Source organism: Scyliorhinus torazame, chromosome 24, assembly GCF_047496885.1.
Source record: "Scyliorhinus torazame isolate Kashiwa2021f chromosome 24, sScyTor2.1, whole genome shotgun sequence".
NCBI lineage: Eukaryota > Metazoa > Chordata > Chondrichthyes > Carcharhiniformes > Scyliorhinidae > Scyliorhinus > Scyliorhinus torazame.
The window spans coordinates 36265733-36281345 of NC_092730.1; the positions used below are offsets into that span (position 1 = coordinate 36265733).

Here is a 15613-nt window from a genome sequence, read left to right on the forward strand (position 1 = left end):
CTCGCCCTCCGACTCTGCTCCCAGTCATCTGCACTCTCTGTAAACTCCTGGATCCCTTCTCGCTCTTTGCGGAAATGTAGGAAACGAAATGAAAGGAGCACCTTACTCCCTTCTCACCTAACTCCCTCAGTCACCAAACTCTCACTATAGCACTCAAATGCACCAAATTCAGCACTCAGTGCAAACCATGATGTTTATCATGATGTGATCAAATGAGCGTCTGTTTCAGTCTTTCTGCGGGGAGTTTTCATGCTGAGGAGAAACATGTTGGACATTGTCTGGGAATGTTTCACTCCGGTCCATTACCAACATATCCTGCCCGGATGGGATGGGCATTTCCTTCCAAACGTTGCAGGACACTTTATTAATATTGAATAATATTGGTTAAGTATCATTTATTAAGTATTGTTTCATATGTTTAGTGTAGTTGATTTAGACATATTAATTATCAGACGCGATAATTTTTTACTTTCATTCCCCAAACAGCTAAATTGGGTGAAAACCATGAATGGGAGACAAAGGGAGCCCCGCTCATTTGTGTGGTCAGTGGTTTGTTTATGGAGCCGAGTAAATATTCCGGAGCAGAGCCGCTCCGAGCGGGGTTCTAACCTGCGCAGGGATACAATAATGTGGGTTTGCCGTTTCTGTCCACACATCTGGATAGGAATGGAGCTGCTGCTGCCCGGGGAGCTGGACAAGCAAGAGGCACAGATATTGACCAACTGCATCCGCAACAAATAGATTCCCCAAATTACCGAACAAAACAAAAACAAGCGCTACTGATCTTTAAAGAAACTATGACAGTCTCTCTGAATCACTATACCAACACCTCTTGAAGATTAGATTTGTTGTAACAATTCACTATGAACTGTCTCAATATCAGCCTGAATTCCTTGCCAATTCTCAGACAGGCGCTGACTGGTTAGAAGTCTGCTTCACTTCTCAAGGTCCTGCTCAATAAAATCAATCACAGGCCCATGATCTGCTTTCCTCCTGTTCTCAGACACATCCACTTTCTACAAGGGCGCACTAACCGGTTTTCAGAGTAAGAGTCAGACTGCAGTCATCTCGTTCTCTCTCGATCCCTTTATCTCAGAGCCACCTCACAACCAGGAATGGAACTTCTTACAGAGCAAGAATGGAATAGTTTGTCGATTCTTCCACTGATTCAGGACCGTCCATCAACAGGACGTATTCGTCCAAAAGAGTTGGGATGAGATGGGGCTGAGTTTCACTGTATCCAATCAGTCCCGGGAGAAGCACAAAAATCAAAAATAAGGTGTGAGGGAGTGAGAAAGAAACAAAGAAATAGATAGAGAGACAAAGGAAAGAAAACAAGAAAATAATTTTCAAATATGTTCCATTTCTGCCACGATCTTTTTACACAGAAATACATTCACCTGAATGAAACCGAACCACGTTTCCATTCGCTGCCGTTGCTGCTTCTCCTTCCAAACGTTGCAGGAAATGTGCATAACCACTTCCTTACCTTGCAGGTCAGCTGTTCGGGAGAGAGAGGGAGCCAGGACCTTGGAAACAGCGCGGGAGTTTCAAAAAGCGCGGGAGCTGCGAGGCAGAGGGGACAGTTTAAAAGGGCGCGCTGTGGGTGAGGTAAGTACTGCATAACCACTTCCTTACCTTGCAGGTCAGCTGTTCGGGAGAGAGAGGGAGCCAGGACCTTGGAAACAGCGCGGGAGTTTCAAAAAGCGCGGGAGCTGCGAGGCAGAGGGGACAGTTTAAAAGGGCGCGCTGTGGGTGAGGTAAGTACTGCATAACCACTTACTTACCTTGCAGGTCAGCTGTTCGGGAGAGAGATCAGTTTTGGGAGCAGGCCTATTGGCTGACTGTAAATCAGGAAGGATACAAAGGGTGTGGCTGAAGTGCCTTTAGAAACAGAGTGCTGAAGGCAAACAGAGTGTATCTGAATTTGGGTAAGGCTGAGTTAGGGTAAGAGGGGAGTGACAAAAAAAAAAAAATCAAGTTAATTAAGTAAAGTAATTAACTAGTTAAGGGAATTTTGTGCTCACCTGAAGGAGGTGCAGAGAAGCAGACCTGTGAGGGAGTCTCTGGAGCAACTACATCACAGCCAGCAGGTAAGTGTTTGGCTTGTAACTGGCAAGTGATTTCTCTCTCTTTGACTTTCTCCTAGCTGTGTAGTGTAGTTCAAATTTAACTTCAGGTTTAAGTCATGGCAGGAGAGCTCAGACCCGTGTCATGCTCCTCTTGTGAGATGTGGCAAGTCAGGGACCCTTCTGGTGTCCCTGACTCCTTCATCTGCAAGAAGTGTGTCCAACTGCAGCTCCTGTTAGACCGCTTGACGGCTCTGGAGCTGCGGATGGACTCACTTTGGAGCATCCGCGATGCTGAGGAAGTTGTGGAAAGCACATTCAGTGAGTTGGTCACACCGCAGATTAAAATTACTGACGCAGATAGGGAAAGGGTGACCAACAGACAGAGGAAGAGTAGGAAGGCAGTGCAGGGATCCCCTGCGGTCATCTCCCTCCAAAACAGATTTACCGTTTTGGAAACTGTTGGGGGAGATGGCTCACCAGGGGAAGGTGGCAGCAGCCAGGTTCATGGCACCGTGGCTGGCTCTGCTGCACAGAAGGGCGGGAAAAAGAGTGGCAGAGCTATAGTGATAGGGGATTCAATCGTAAGGGGAAAAGACAGGCGTTTCTGCGGACGCAAACGAGAATCCAGGTTGGTATGTTGCCTCCCTGGTGCAAGGGTCAAGGATGTCTCGGAGCGGCTGCAGGGCATTCTGGAGGGGGAGGGTGAACAGCCAGCTGTCGTGGTGCATATAGGCACCAACGATATAGGTAAAAAACGGGATGAGGTCCTACAAGCTGAATTTAGGGAGTTAGGAGTTAAACTAAAAAGTAGGACCTCAAAGGTAGTAATCTCAGGATTGCTACCAGTGCCACGTGATAGTCAGAGTAGGAATGACAGGATAGCTAGGATGAATACGTGGCTTGAGAGATGGTGCAAGAGGGAGGGTTTCAAATTCCTGGGACATTGGGACCGATTCTGGGGGAGGTGGGACCTGTACAAATCGGACGGTCTGCATCTGGGTGGGACCGGAACCAATGTTCTCGGGGGGGTGTTTGCTAGTGCAGTTGGGGAGGGTTTAAACTAATGTGCCAGGGGGATGGGAACCGATGTAGGAAGTCAGTGGGGACAGAAACAAAAGGCAGGAAGGGAGAGTGTGTAAAGCATGACCAGAGAAAGCAGGGCAGAGAGCAAGGAAGGTCTACATTAAACTGCATTTATTTCAATGCAAGGGGCCTGACGGGCAAAGCGGATGAACTCAGGGCATGGACGGGCACATGGGATTGGGATATTATAGCTATGACTGAAACATGGCTAAGGGAGGGGCAGGACTGGCAGCTCAATGTTCCGGGCTACAGATGCTATAGAAAGGATAGAACAGGAGGTAAGAGAGGAGGGGGAGTGGCGTTTTTGATTAGGGAGAACATCACGGCAGTACTTAGAGGGGATATATCCGAGGGTTCGCCCACTGAGTCTATATGGGTGGAACTGAAAAATAAGAAGGGAGAGATCACCTTGGTAGGACTGTACTACAGGCCCCCAAATAGTCAGCGGGAAATTGAGGAGCAAATATGTAAGGAGATTACAGATAGCTGCAAGAATAATAGGGTGGTAGTAGTAGGGGACTTTAACTTTCCCAACATTGACTGGGACAGTCATAGCATTAGGGGCTTGGATGGAGGGAAATTTGTTGAGTGTATTCAGGAGGAATTTCTCATTCAGTATGTGGATGGACCGACTAGAGAGGGGGCAAAACTTGACCTCGTCTTGGGAAATAAGGAAGGGCAAGTGATAGAAGTGCTAGTGAGGGATCACTTTGGGACAAGTGACCATAATTCCATTAGTTTTAAGATAGCTATGGAGAATGATAGGTCTGGCCCAAGAGTTAAAATTCTTAATTGGGGCAAGGCCAATTTTGATGGTATCAGACAGGAACTTGCAGAGGTAGATTGGGGGAGACTATTGGCAGACAAAGGGACGGCTGGTAAATGGGAGGCTTTTAAAAATGTGTTAACCAGGGTGCAGGGTAAGCACATTCCCTTTAGAGTGAAGGGCAAGGCTGGTAGAAGTAGGGAACCCTGGATGACTCGAGATATTGAGACTCTGGTCAAAAAGAAGAAGGAGGCATATGACGTACATAAGCAACTGGGATCAAGTAGATCCCTTGAAGAGTATAGAGATTGTCGAAATAGAGTTAAGAGGGAAATCAGGAGGGCAAAAAGGGGACATGAAATTGCTTTGGCAAATAATGCAAGGGAGAATCCAAAGAGATTCTACAGATACATAAAGGGGAAAAGAGTAACTCGGGACAGAGTAGGGCCTCTTAAGGATCAACAAGGGCATTTATGTGCAGAGCCACAAGAGTTGGGTGAGATCCTGAATGAATATTTCTCATCAGTATTCACGGTGGAGAAAGGCATGGATGTTAGGAAACTAAGGGAAATAAATAGTGATGTCTTGAGAAGTGTGCATATTACAGAGGAGGAGGTGCTGGAAGTCTTAAAGCGCATCAAGGTAGATAAATCCCTGGGACCTGATGAAATGTATCCCAGGATGTTGTGGAAGGCTAGGGAGGAAATTGCGGGTCCCCTAACCGAGATATTTGAATCATCGGCAGCCACAGGTGAGGTGCCTGAAGATTGGAGAGTGGCGAATGTTGTGCCCTTGTTTAAGAAGGGCAGCAGGGAAAAGCCTGGGAACTACAGACCGGTGAGCCTAACGTCTGTAGTAGGTAAGTTGCTAGAAGGTATTCTGAGAGACAGGATCTACAAGCATTTAGAGAGGCAAGGACTGATTCGGGGCAGTCAGCATGGCTTTGTGCGTGGAAAATCATGTCTCACAAATTTGATTGAGTTTTTTGAGGGAGTGACCAAGAAGGTAGATGAGGGTAGTGCAGTAGACGTTGTCTACATGGACTTTAGCAAAGCCTTTGACAAGGTACCGCATGGTAGGTTGTTGCAGAAGGTTAAAGCTCACGGGATCCAGGGTGAGGTTGCCAATTGGATTCAAAATTGGCTGGACGACAGAAGGCAGAGGGTGGTTGTAGAGGGTTGTTTTTCAAACTGGAGGCCTGTGACCAGTGGTGTGCCTCAGGGATCGGTGCTGGGTCCACTGTTATTTGTGATTTATATTAATGATTTGGATGAGAATTTAGGAGGCATGGTTAGTAAGTTTGCAGATGACACCAAGATTGGTGGCATAGTGGATAGTGAAGAAGGTTATCTAGGATTGCAACGGGATCTTGATCAATTAGGCCAGTGGGCCGACGAATGGCAGATGGAGTTTAATTTAGATAAATGTGAGGTGATGCATTTTGGCAGATCGAATCAGGCCAGGACCTACTCAGTTAATGGTATGGCGTTGGGGAGAGTTATAGAACAAAGAGATCTAGGAGTACAGGTTCATAGCTCCTTGAAGGTGGAGTCGCAGGTGGACAGGGTGGTGAAGAAGGCATTCGGCATGCTTGGTTTCATTGGTCAGAACATTGAATATAGGAGTTGGGACGTCTTGTTGAAGTTGTACAGGACATTGGTACGGCCACACTTGGAATACTGTGTGCAGTTCTGGTCACCCTATTATAGAAAGGATATTATTAAACTAGAAAGAGTGCAGAAAAGATTTACTAGGATGTTGCCGGGACTTGATGGTTTGAGTTATAAGGAGAGGCTGGATAGACTGGGACTTTTTTCCCTGGAGCGTAGGAGGCTTAGGGGTGATCTTATAGAGGTCTATAAAATAATGAGGGGCATAGATAAGGTAGATAGTCAACATCTTTTCCCAAAGGTAGGGGAGTCTAAAACTAGAGGGCATAGGTTTAAGGTGAGAGGGGAGAGATTCAGAAGGGCCCAGAGGGGCAATTTCTTCACTCAGAGGGTAGTGAGTGTCTGGAATGGGCTGCCAGAGGTAGTAGTAGAAGCGGGTACAATTGTGTCTTTCAAAAAGCATTTAGATGGTTACATGGGTAAGATGGGTACAGAGGGTTATGGGCCAAGTGCGGGCAACTGGGACTAGCTTAATGGTAAAAAACTGGGCGGCATGGACTGGTTGGGCCGAAGGGCCTGTTTCCATGCTGTAAACGTCTATGATTCTATGATTCTATTGATTATTGCTTTGAGTGTGAGTTCCTTATTTATCTTTATATTGAAAAATGAAATGAAAATCGCTTATTGTCACAAGTAGGCTTCAAATGAAGTTACTGTGGAAAGACCCTAGTCGCCACATTCCGGCGCCTGTTCGGGGAGGCTGGTACGGGAATTGAACCGTGCTGCTGGCCTGCCTTGGTCTGCTTTCAAAGCCAGCGATTTAGCCCTGTGCTAAACCAGCCCCGTCTAGTTTTTAAAAAGAACGTTTTTCGAAAAAACTGAATGCGATAAATGTTCACACCGTTAACAGACAACCAACCGAAATTCCGATTAATTGTCGACCGGCAGCTTCCCGGGGGAGTTAAACAAACATTTCGAATCACAGTCGCTGCGAGCAGGATTCGAATCTGCGCGGGGAAACACTATTTCATTTGAGGTCCAACCACTCGACCATCACAGCTGCGTCATTCAACATCAATTTGGTCGATAGAATACATTCTAAAACCAGCCTGGAATCACTCCAGGAAGTTGTTGCATTCAAACGACCAACGGGGTCCCGGGGTTTATGTGAGGAGGGATTGAATTTTCGTTGAAAATGACCATTCGATTTGGAGAGACTCGGAAATCTCAGCTCCCTAAACGCACAATTCCACTGAATAAATATTTTGTGTAACAACATCAGTTAAATTGGAAATATATTAGAAATTCATGTTTCTTTTCAAATGCAGCAGCACTACACTTCCCAGTCTGGAAGAAAATTAAAATGATGAATCTAGAAATTACAGAGGGAGACCTGTGCAGACCGAATGGTCACATGATGACCTGATGACGCAACTAACATGATCACGTGTCGGGATTCCGGCAGTTCCCCGGATCGCGGTCAGAGCACAAGCCAGGAACAGCTGCTCAATTATTACATCAGTTATTTTTTATTACAGCTCCTTGGTCACCAGTCATTGAGAGACCAGCATTTCTACATGGTGTCAGGAGTGGGCAGTATGGCAGAAGGACTCCACCGCATCAACCTCCTTGTATCATCGAATCGTAGAATGTCCAGCACAGAAGGCCATTCGGCCCAACGTGTCAGCACTGACCCTCCGAATGAGCACCGCAGCTACTCTCCTCAAGAAGAGGTTTAATAACTAGCGCAGCATCAGCCCGGCTAGCTCCGTCGGAAGAGCATGGGACTCTTAATTTCAGGGTCGTGTGTTCGAGCCTCACGTTGGGCGCGTCTATATTATTATCTGAAAATATTGATGCTGAATGAACTGTCTTCCTAACAGGAACACAAGGTGATGTCGCTGGACTGGGAATCCAGAGGTCTGAACTAATCCTTGGTGATAAGATTTAATAAATCTGGAATTGAAATTTCGTCTCATGAATGGCGCAGAAAGGTTCTGCTTCAGACGGATCACATTTCCACAGCAGGGATTGATTTGACTGAACCACACTGAAGATCAGTCACCGGCAGACTCACGGTTCCAGCAGTTGCATATCAGAGAGCTCAGTTACACAGCAGGATATACATTTACAAACAGGGCCCTCTCCACCTCGGCACATTGTGTGTGCCCTGATAGTCTCTTCCTGCTTTTCTGTGTGTCTTTCTCTGTCTGTCACGGCCGTGCTGATGTTACGTATTAATCTCACTTTTCCCAAACAGTAATTGTGATTGATAGATACACACAGATTTCCGCACTGACATTCAGTACCAATGTCTAATAGAGACTGAATCCCACCCTCACATACAGCACCAGACATTGACTCATAATGAAGGAATCCTGCTCTCGCAAACTGTTGAGACTGAGGTGCAGAGTGTTCCCTCCACTCGCGAACACTACCTGTGATTTACAGGTACAGAACAAATCTCAGTCAGGTAAGTAGCAGAGTTTGATGGGTACGACATGTATTCCACACTCACCTTCTCTGCGCCAGATAATCAAATGCAGTCGACACGCGGTGTCTGTGTTGTTTTAACAAGAGTTTTACACAAGAACCGGAACACATTTACACAATATCAGGGTATAAGACGTAGGAGCAGAAGTAGGCCATTCAGCCCATCGTATATGCTCCGTATTTTAATGAGATTATGATTGATCTGATATTTGACGTGTTATGACCTCATACGGTGGCACGTTGTCACAGTGGCTACCCCACAGCGCCAACGATCCAGTTCAATTCCAGCCTTTGGTCACTGACTGTGTGGAGTTTGCACTTTCTCTCCGTGTCTGTGTGGGTTTCTTCCGGGTGCTGCGATTTCCTCGCACAGTCCAAATATGTGCGGGTTAGGTGGACTGTCCAGGCTAAATTGCTCCTTGGTGTTCAGAAAGTTGGGCGGTGTTACAGGGATGTGGTGGGGACACAGAAACTCTTTCAGAATATCGTTGCAGAGTCGATGGGCAGAATTGCCTCCTTTTACATTTTAATGATTTCATGATAATCCTCATGTCCACTTTCCCGGGTTTTTAATCTCTAGATTTCATGATGAACCTTTAAAACCAACATTCCAACCAAGCCTCAGGTACCAGTAACTCCTCAATGGTCGTTAATTTCCCGGCTGTCAATCATTTGGTCAGTCATACCTCAGGCGAGGAGCAATAAAAATAATAACAATAATAATTATTGTCACAAGTTGGCTTCAATGAAGTTACTGTGAAAAGCCCGAGTCACCACATTCCGGCGCCGGGAGGCTGGAACGGGAATTGTGAGAAGGCGGGGTTTTCATGATTCAGTTCTAGTATAACCGGGTGATCTGAATCTAATTCATCTGGTTTTCTCTCTGCTAATCTTGTCTCACAGTGAGGCAAACCTCACTGATTGGATAGATGAGTGATCGTTCTTCAGTCTTGTCATGGCCGGACCCGCTGAATATGGAGGCATATCCTGTGTGGCAGGATTTAGCTCCAACTCAATCTATAAGTTTGTGGATGATACCACTATGGTAGGTCGTATCGCAAACAATGACGAATCAGACACAGAAGGTAGATAAATCACTTGGTTGCATCGTGTACCTAAAACAGCCTGTCTCTAAATGTCGGAAAGATCAAGGAACTGATAATCGACGCCAGGAAGCGTTGCACAACACACACACCCATCTGCATCAATGGCTGCGAAGTGGAGATGGTGGATAGCATTACATTTCTGGGTGTCACCCTCACCAACAGTCTGTCCTGGTCCACTCATGTTGATGCAACAGTCTAGATACCCAGCATCGTCTCTACCTCCTACGGAAGGAGAGGAAATTCGTCATGTCTGCATCGACTCTCACAAACGTCTACAGATGTACCACAGAGAGCATCCTATCGGGCTGCATCACAGCTTGGGATCGCAACTGCTCGGCCCAAGGTCGCAAGAAACTGCAGTGTGGTGACATCAGCCCAACGTATCACACAAGCTTGCCACCCGCACAGTGATTCTGTCTACAACTCCCGCTGCCGCAGGACAGCAGACAACATTATCAGAGACCCTCCCACCCAGGTTTTACCTTTTTACAGATTATTCCATCAGGCAGAAGGTACAGAAGTCTGAAGACCCGCACATCCAGACATAGGAACAGCTTCTTCCCCACAGCTACTAGACTCCTCAACAACTCTCCCTCGGACTGATCTGTTCCCTGTAAGAACACTATTCACGGCGCCCTATGCTGCTCTTGCTCATGGGTTTGCTTTGTTTGGGCCCTTGTTCCGCACTGTAACCAATCACTGTTTGTCCATGTACCATTTGTCAATGTACTCTGTCGATTATTCTTTTTCTGTCTACTATCTATGTAATGTGTATGTTCCCTTGGTAGCAGAAAAATACTTTTCATGGGACAATAAATCAAATCAAAGTGGTTCCTCTCTCACTACCCGATCAATTCATCTCAATCAGAACAAAACTGAATTTTGAATGCTCGCTTTTCCAACACAAGTCGCTGCAATCTGGCCCGACAACTTGGACTGGATTGTCACATCAGTTATTGCAGACCCATCTTGGAAAAATGAGTCCCACTTCCGAGCAACCAGCGGATGAAAAATCGACGACGATGGGATCCGAACGCACAGAGAGCACAATGGATTAGCAGTCCAACGCCTTAACCACTCGGACACCTCAACACACAAACCCATGCGTCAAAAAGTCTTAATTCGTGTTGCATCCATGAATTGATGGAAAATATCCGCCTCTTTGTCTTCCGAGGTTGATTTAGCACAGGGCTAAATCACTGGCTTGGAAAGCAGACCAAGGCAGGCCAGCACCACGGTCCAATTCCCGTACCAGCCTCCCGAACAGGCGTCGGACTGTGGCGACTAGGGGCTTTCCACAGTAACTTCATTTGAAGCCTCCTTGTGACAATCACCGATTTTCATTTCATTTCAGCCCGGTGTTCAATGATGGAAATGCAGATTTTGTCAATAAAACGAATTCCCAGCATATTCAGGGACTTTTGTGAATGGACTGATAGGAAACACTTCAATATCATGTCCAAGATATTTCCACACAGTGTGAAAGGCCCCCGCTGAAAGACTGGAATCAACCATCATTTGACAGCAAAAACAAAACCTCCCGGCATCGCAGAGGAATCCGTCGATCATCGGAACACACACTTCACGATGGACATAGTCTGATCATTGAGTTACAGGTATCTACTCCTGCCTGGCTTAATTCCCCAGGAAATAGGGATTATATTCTTTCAGCGAGTCGTGAAAGTATACTTGGAGCAGATTAAAGATAAATTCTTGTGTTGGGATGAGACTATTCCTGGTAGAAAGGTAAACTTTTCAGAAAGTGCCTCAATATTCAGCGGGTCCGTCCATGACAAGACTGAAGAACGATCACTCGTCTATTCAATCGGTGATGTTTGCCTTACCATGAGACAATATTAACAGAGACAACAACAGGTTCATTAGATTCTGATCACACGGTTATAATAGAACTGAATCATGAAAACCCAGCCTTCACAACCTTGCCCCTCGCCTGAGGTATGGAGATAATGAATGGCTTAGATAGGGTGGACGTAGGGAATTTGTTTCCATTCGCAGAGGAGACTAGGACCCGGGGGCACAGCCTTAGAATAAAAGGGAGTCACTTTAGAACAGAGATGAGGAGACATTTCTTCAGCCAGAGAGTGGTGGGTCTGTGGAATTCATTGCCACAGAGGGCGGTGGAGGCCGGGATGTTGGGTGTCTTTAAGACAGAAGTTGATAAATTCTTGATTTCTCGAGGAATTAAGGGCTATGGAGAGAGAGCGGGTAAATGGATTTGAAATCAGCCATGATTGAATGGTGGAGTGGACTCGATGGGCCGAATGGCCTCACTTCCATTCCTATGTCTTATGGTCTTATGATCCTCAGGTTAAATCAGCACCAGCCAGATCTCACCCTCAAAGGGGAAAGCAGCCTATGGTCATCAGGGACTAGAGCGACTTAATTTACTTTAGAACTGTTTCAATGTATGACATTTCCAGGATGTGACTTCCTCAGACTGACCAAATGATTGACAGCGTGGAAATTAACGACCATTGAGGAGTTACTGCTACCTGAGGCTTGGCTGGAACGTTGGTTTTAAAGGTTCATCATGAAATCTAGAGATAAAAAGCCGGGTTATCATGAAATCATTAAAATGTAAAAGGAGGCCATTCTGCCAATCGACTCTGCAACGATATTCGGAAAGAGCCTCTGTGTCCCCACCACATCCCTGCAACACCACCCAACTTTCTGAACACCAAGGAACAATTTAGCATGGACACTCCACCTAACCCGCACACATTTGGACTGTGCGAGGAAATCGCAGCACCCGGAGGAAACCCACACAGACATGGAGAGAAAGTGCAAACTCCGCACAGTCAGTGACCAAAGGCTGGAATTAAACCCGGATTGCTGGCGCTGTGAGGTAACCACTGTGACAACGTGCCACCGTATGAGATTATAACACGTCATATATCAGATCAAGCATGATCTCATTGCAATACGGAGCATATTCGATGGGCTGAATGGCTTACTTATGCTCCTACGTCTTATACCCTGACATTGTGCAATGTTCTGCTATTTGTCTCTAAAATCCTTGTTAAAACAACGTTTAGCGAGTTGGTCACACCGCAGGTGAAAGGTACTGAAGGAGATAGAAAATGGGAGACCAAAAGACAGAGCAAGAGTAGGAAAGCAGTGCAGGTGTCCCCTGCGGTCATCTCCCTGCAAAACAGATATACCGCTTTGGATACTGTTGAGGGAGATGGCTCACCAGGGAAGGCAGCAGCAGCCAGGTTCATGGCACCGTGGCTGACTCAGCTGCGCAGCCGGGCAGGAAGAAGAATGGCAGGGCTATAGTGACAGGAGACTCAACCGTAAGTGGAATAGACACGCGGTTCTGCGGACACAATCGAGGCTCCAGAATGGTATGTTGCCTCTCTGGTGCAAGGGTCAAGGATGTCTCGGAGTGGCTGCAGGACATTCTGGGGGGGGGGGGGGGGGGGCGGGGGGGGGGTGAAAAGCCAGCTGTCGTGGTTCACATAGGCACCAATGATATGGGTTAAAAAAACGGGATGAGGTCCTACAAGCTGAATTCAGGGATTTAGGAGTTAAACTAAAAAGTCCGACCTCAAAAGGTAGTAATCTCAGGATTGTTACCAGTGCCACGAGCTAGTCAGAGTAGGAATGTGAGGATAGATAGGATGAATGCGTGGCTCGAGAGATGGTGCAAGATGGAGGGATTCAAATTCCTGGGGCATTGGAACCGGTTCTGGGGGTGGTGGGTCCAGTACAAACCGGACGGTCTGCACCTGGGCAGGGCTGGAATTGATGTCCTAGGGAGAGTGTTCGCGAGAGCTGTTGTGGAGAGTTTAAACTAATGTGGCAGGGGGATGGGAACCGACGCAGGAATTTGGAAGGTAGTAAAACAGGGACAGAAACAAAAGGCAGTAAGGGGGAAAGTGTAAGGCAGAGAAGCCATAGTCAAAAATCAAAAAGAGCGACAGTACAAGGTACAGTGACTGAGGGGAGCTCCATGAATAGGACCAGGAATACTAAAAGGAATAAAACGGGAAGTAAAAACATTAATGGTAAGCGACGCAGCAGGTTGTTACACAACATTATGGGTTCAACCACAAGGAAAATTAGGAGAAAAGTTAAGAGGAAATATAACTTAGGAGAGGCTACTGATCGAGGTGTTAAGATTCAGAACAGAGGTAAAAAAGCCAACATAAGTGTACTTTACCTGAATGCTCGTAGTATTCGGAATAAGGTAAATGAGTTGATGGTGCAAATCATCGTGAATGACTATGATTTAGTGGCCATTACTGAAACATGGTTAAAGGATGGTCACGACTGGGAGTTAAATATCCGAGTGTATCAAACTATTCGGAAGGGCAGAGTGGATGGTAAGTGAGGTGGTGTAGCTCTGTTATTTAAGGATGACATCCGGGCAATAATAAGGGATGACATCGGTGCTATGGAGGACAAGGTTGAATCCATTTGGGTGGAAATCAGGATAGTAAGGCAAAAAAGTCACTGATAGGAGTAATCTATAGGCCACCAAATAGAAACATTATGGTGGGGCAGGCAATAAACAAAGAAATAACTGGTGCATGTAGAAATTGTACAGCAGTTAACATGGGGGATTTTAATCTACATGTCGATTGGTTTAACCAGGTCGGTCAAGGCAGCCTTGAGGAGGAGTTGAAAGAATGTGTCCACGACAGTTTCCTAGAACAGTATGTAATGGAACCTACGAGGGAACAAGCGGTCGTAGATCTGGTCCTGTGTAATGAGACAGGATTGATTCAGGATCTCATAGTTAGCGATCCTCTCGGAAGGAGCAATCACAATATGGTGGAATGTAAAATGCAGATGGAGACTGAGAAAGTAAAATCAAACACTAGTGTTTTGTGCTGAGAGAAAGGAGTTTACAGTGGGATGAGAAAATAACTAGCTAAGGTAGACTGGGAGCCAAGACTTTATGGTGAAACAGTTGAGGAACAGTGGAGAACCTTCTGAGCTATTTTTCACAGTGCTCAGCAAAGGTATATACCAACAAAAAGGAAGGACGGTAGAAAGAGGGAAAATCGACCGTGGATATCTAAAGAAATAAGGGAGAGTATCAAATTGAAGGAAAAAGCATACAAAGTAGCAAAGATTAGTGGGAGACTAGAGGACTGGGAAATCTTTCGGGGGCAACAGAAAGCTACTAAAAAAGTTATAAAGAAGAGTAAGATAGATTATGAGAGTAAACTTGCTCAGAATATATAAACAGAAAGTAAAATTTTCTCCAAACATATATTTTTTTTAATAGAGTGGCTGAGGTAAATATTGGTCCTTTAGAGGATGAGAAGGGAGATTTAATAATGGGAGATCAGGAAATGGCTGAGGTACTGAACAGGTTTTTTGGGTCGGTCTTCACAGTGGAAGACACAAATAACATGCCAGTGACTGATGGAAATGAGGCTATGACAGGTGAGGACCTTGAGAGGATTGTTATCAATAAGGAGGTAGTGATGGGCAAGCTAATGGGGCTAAAGGTAGACAAGTCTCCTGGCCCTGATGGAATGCATCCCAGAGTGCTAAAAGTGATGGCTAGGGAAATTGCAAATGCACTAGTGATAATTTACCAAAATTCACTAGACTCTGGGGTGGTCCCGGCGGATTGGAAATTAGCAAACGTGACACCACTGATTAAAAAAGGAGGTAGGCAGAAAGCGGGTAATTATAGGCCTGTGAGCTTAATTTTGGTAGTAGGGAGATGCTGGAATCTATCGTGAAGGAAGAAATAGCGAGGCATCTGGATGGAAATTGTCCCATTGGGCAGACGCAGCATGGGTTCATAAAGGGCAGGTCGTGCCTAACTAATTTAGTGGAATTTTTTGACGACATTACCAGTGCGGTAGATAATGGGGAGCCAATGGATGTGGTCTATCTGGGTTTCCAGAAAGCCTTTGACAAGGTGCCACACAAATGGTTGCTGCATAAGATAAAGATGCAGCAAATTGTGTCAAATCATTCCCTATTGTGCAAATGTGTTTCCTGTTGTGGAAATATGGCCCCTCTGAAGCAGAACCTTTCTGCGCCATTACTGAGACGAAATTTAAATTCCAGATTTATTAAGTCTTGCCACCAAGGGTTAGTTCAGACCTCTATATTCCCAGTCCAGCGACATAACCTTGTGTTCCTGTTGTCAAAACAGTTCGTTCAGCATCAATATTTTCAGATCATAATATAGACCGCCCAACGTGGGGCTCGAACCCACGACCCTGGGATTAAGAGTCTCATGCTCTACCGACTGAGCTAGCCGGGCTGGTGCTGCATTAAGCTAGCTATTAAACCTCTTCCTGTAGAGAGTAGCTGCGGTGCTCATTCGGAGGGGCAGTGCTAACACAGAATCATAGAAGTTTACAGCATGGAAACAGGCCCTTCGGCCCAACCAGTCCATGCCGCCCAGTTTTTACCATTAAGCTAGTCCCAGTTGCCCGCACTTGGCCCATAACCCTCTATACCCATCTTACCCATGTAACTATCTAA

General features: G+C 46.0%; 1 non-coding gene across 1 annotated transcript; it reads right to left on the reverse strand.

Annotated features, from left to right (window-relative positions):
- Window positions 1–15316: 15316 nt before the first annotated feature.
- On the reverse strand, window positions 15317–15389 carry trnak-cuu (transfer RNA lysine (anticodon CUU)). Its single transcript has one exon. It is a non-coding gene; the product is annotated as a tRNA-Lys (tRNA).
- Between the last annotated feature and the right edge of the window lie 224 nt (window positions 15390–15613).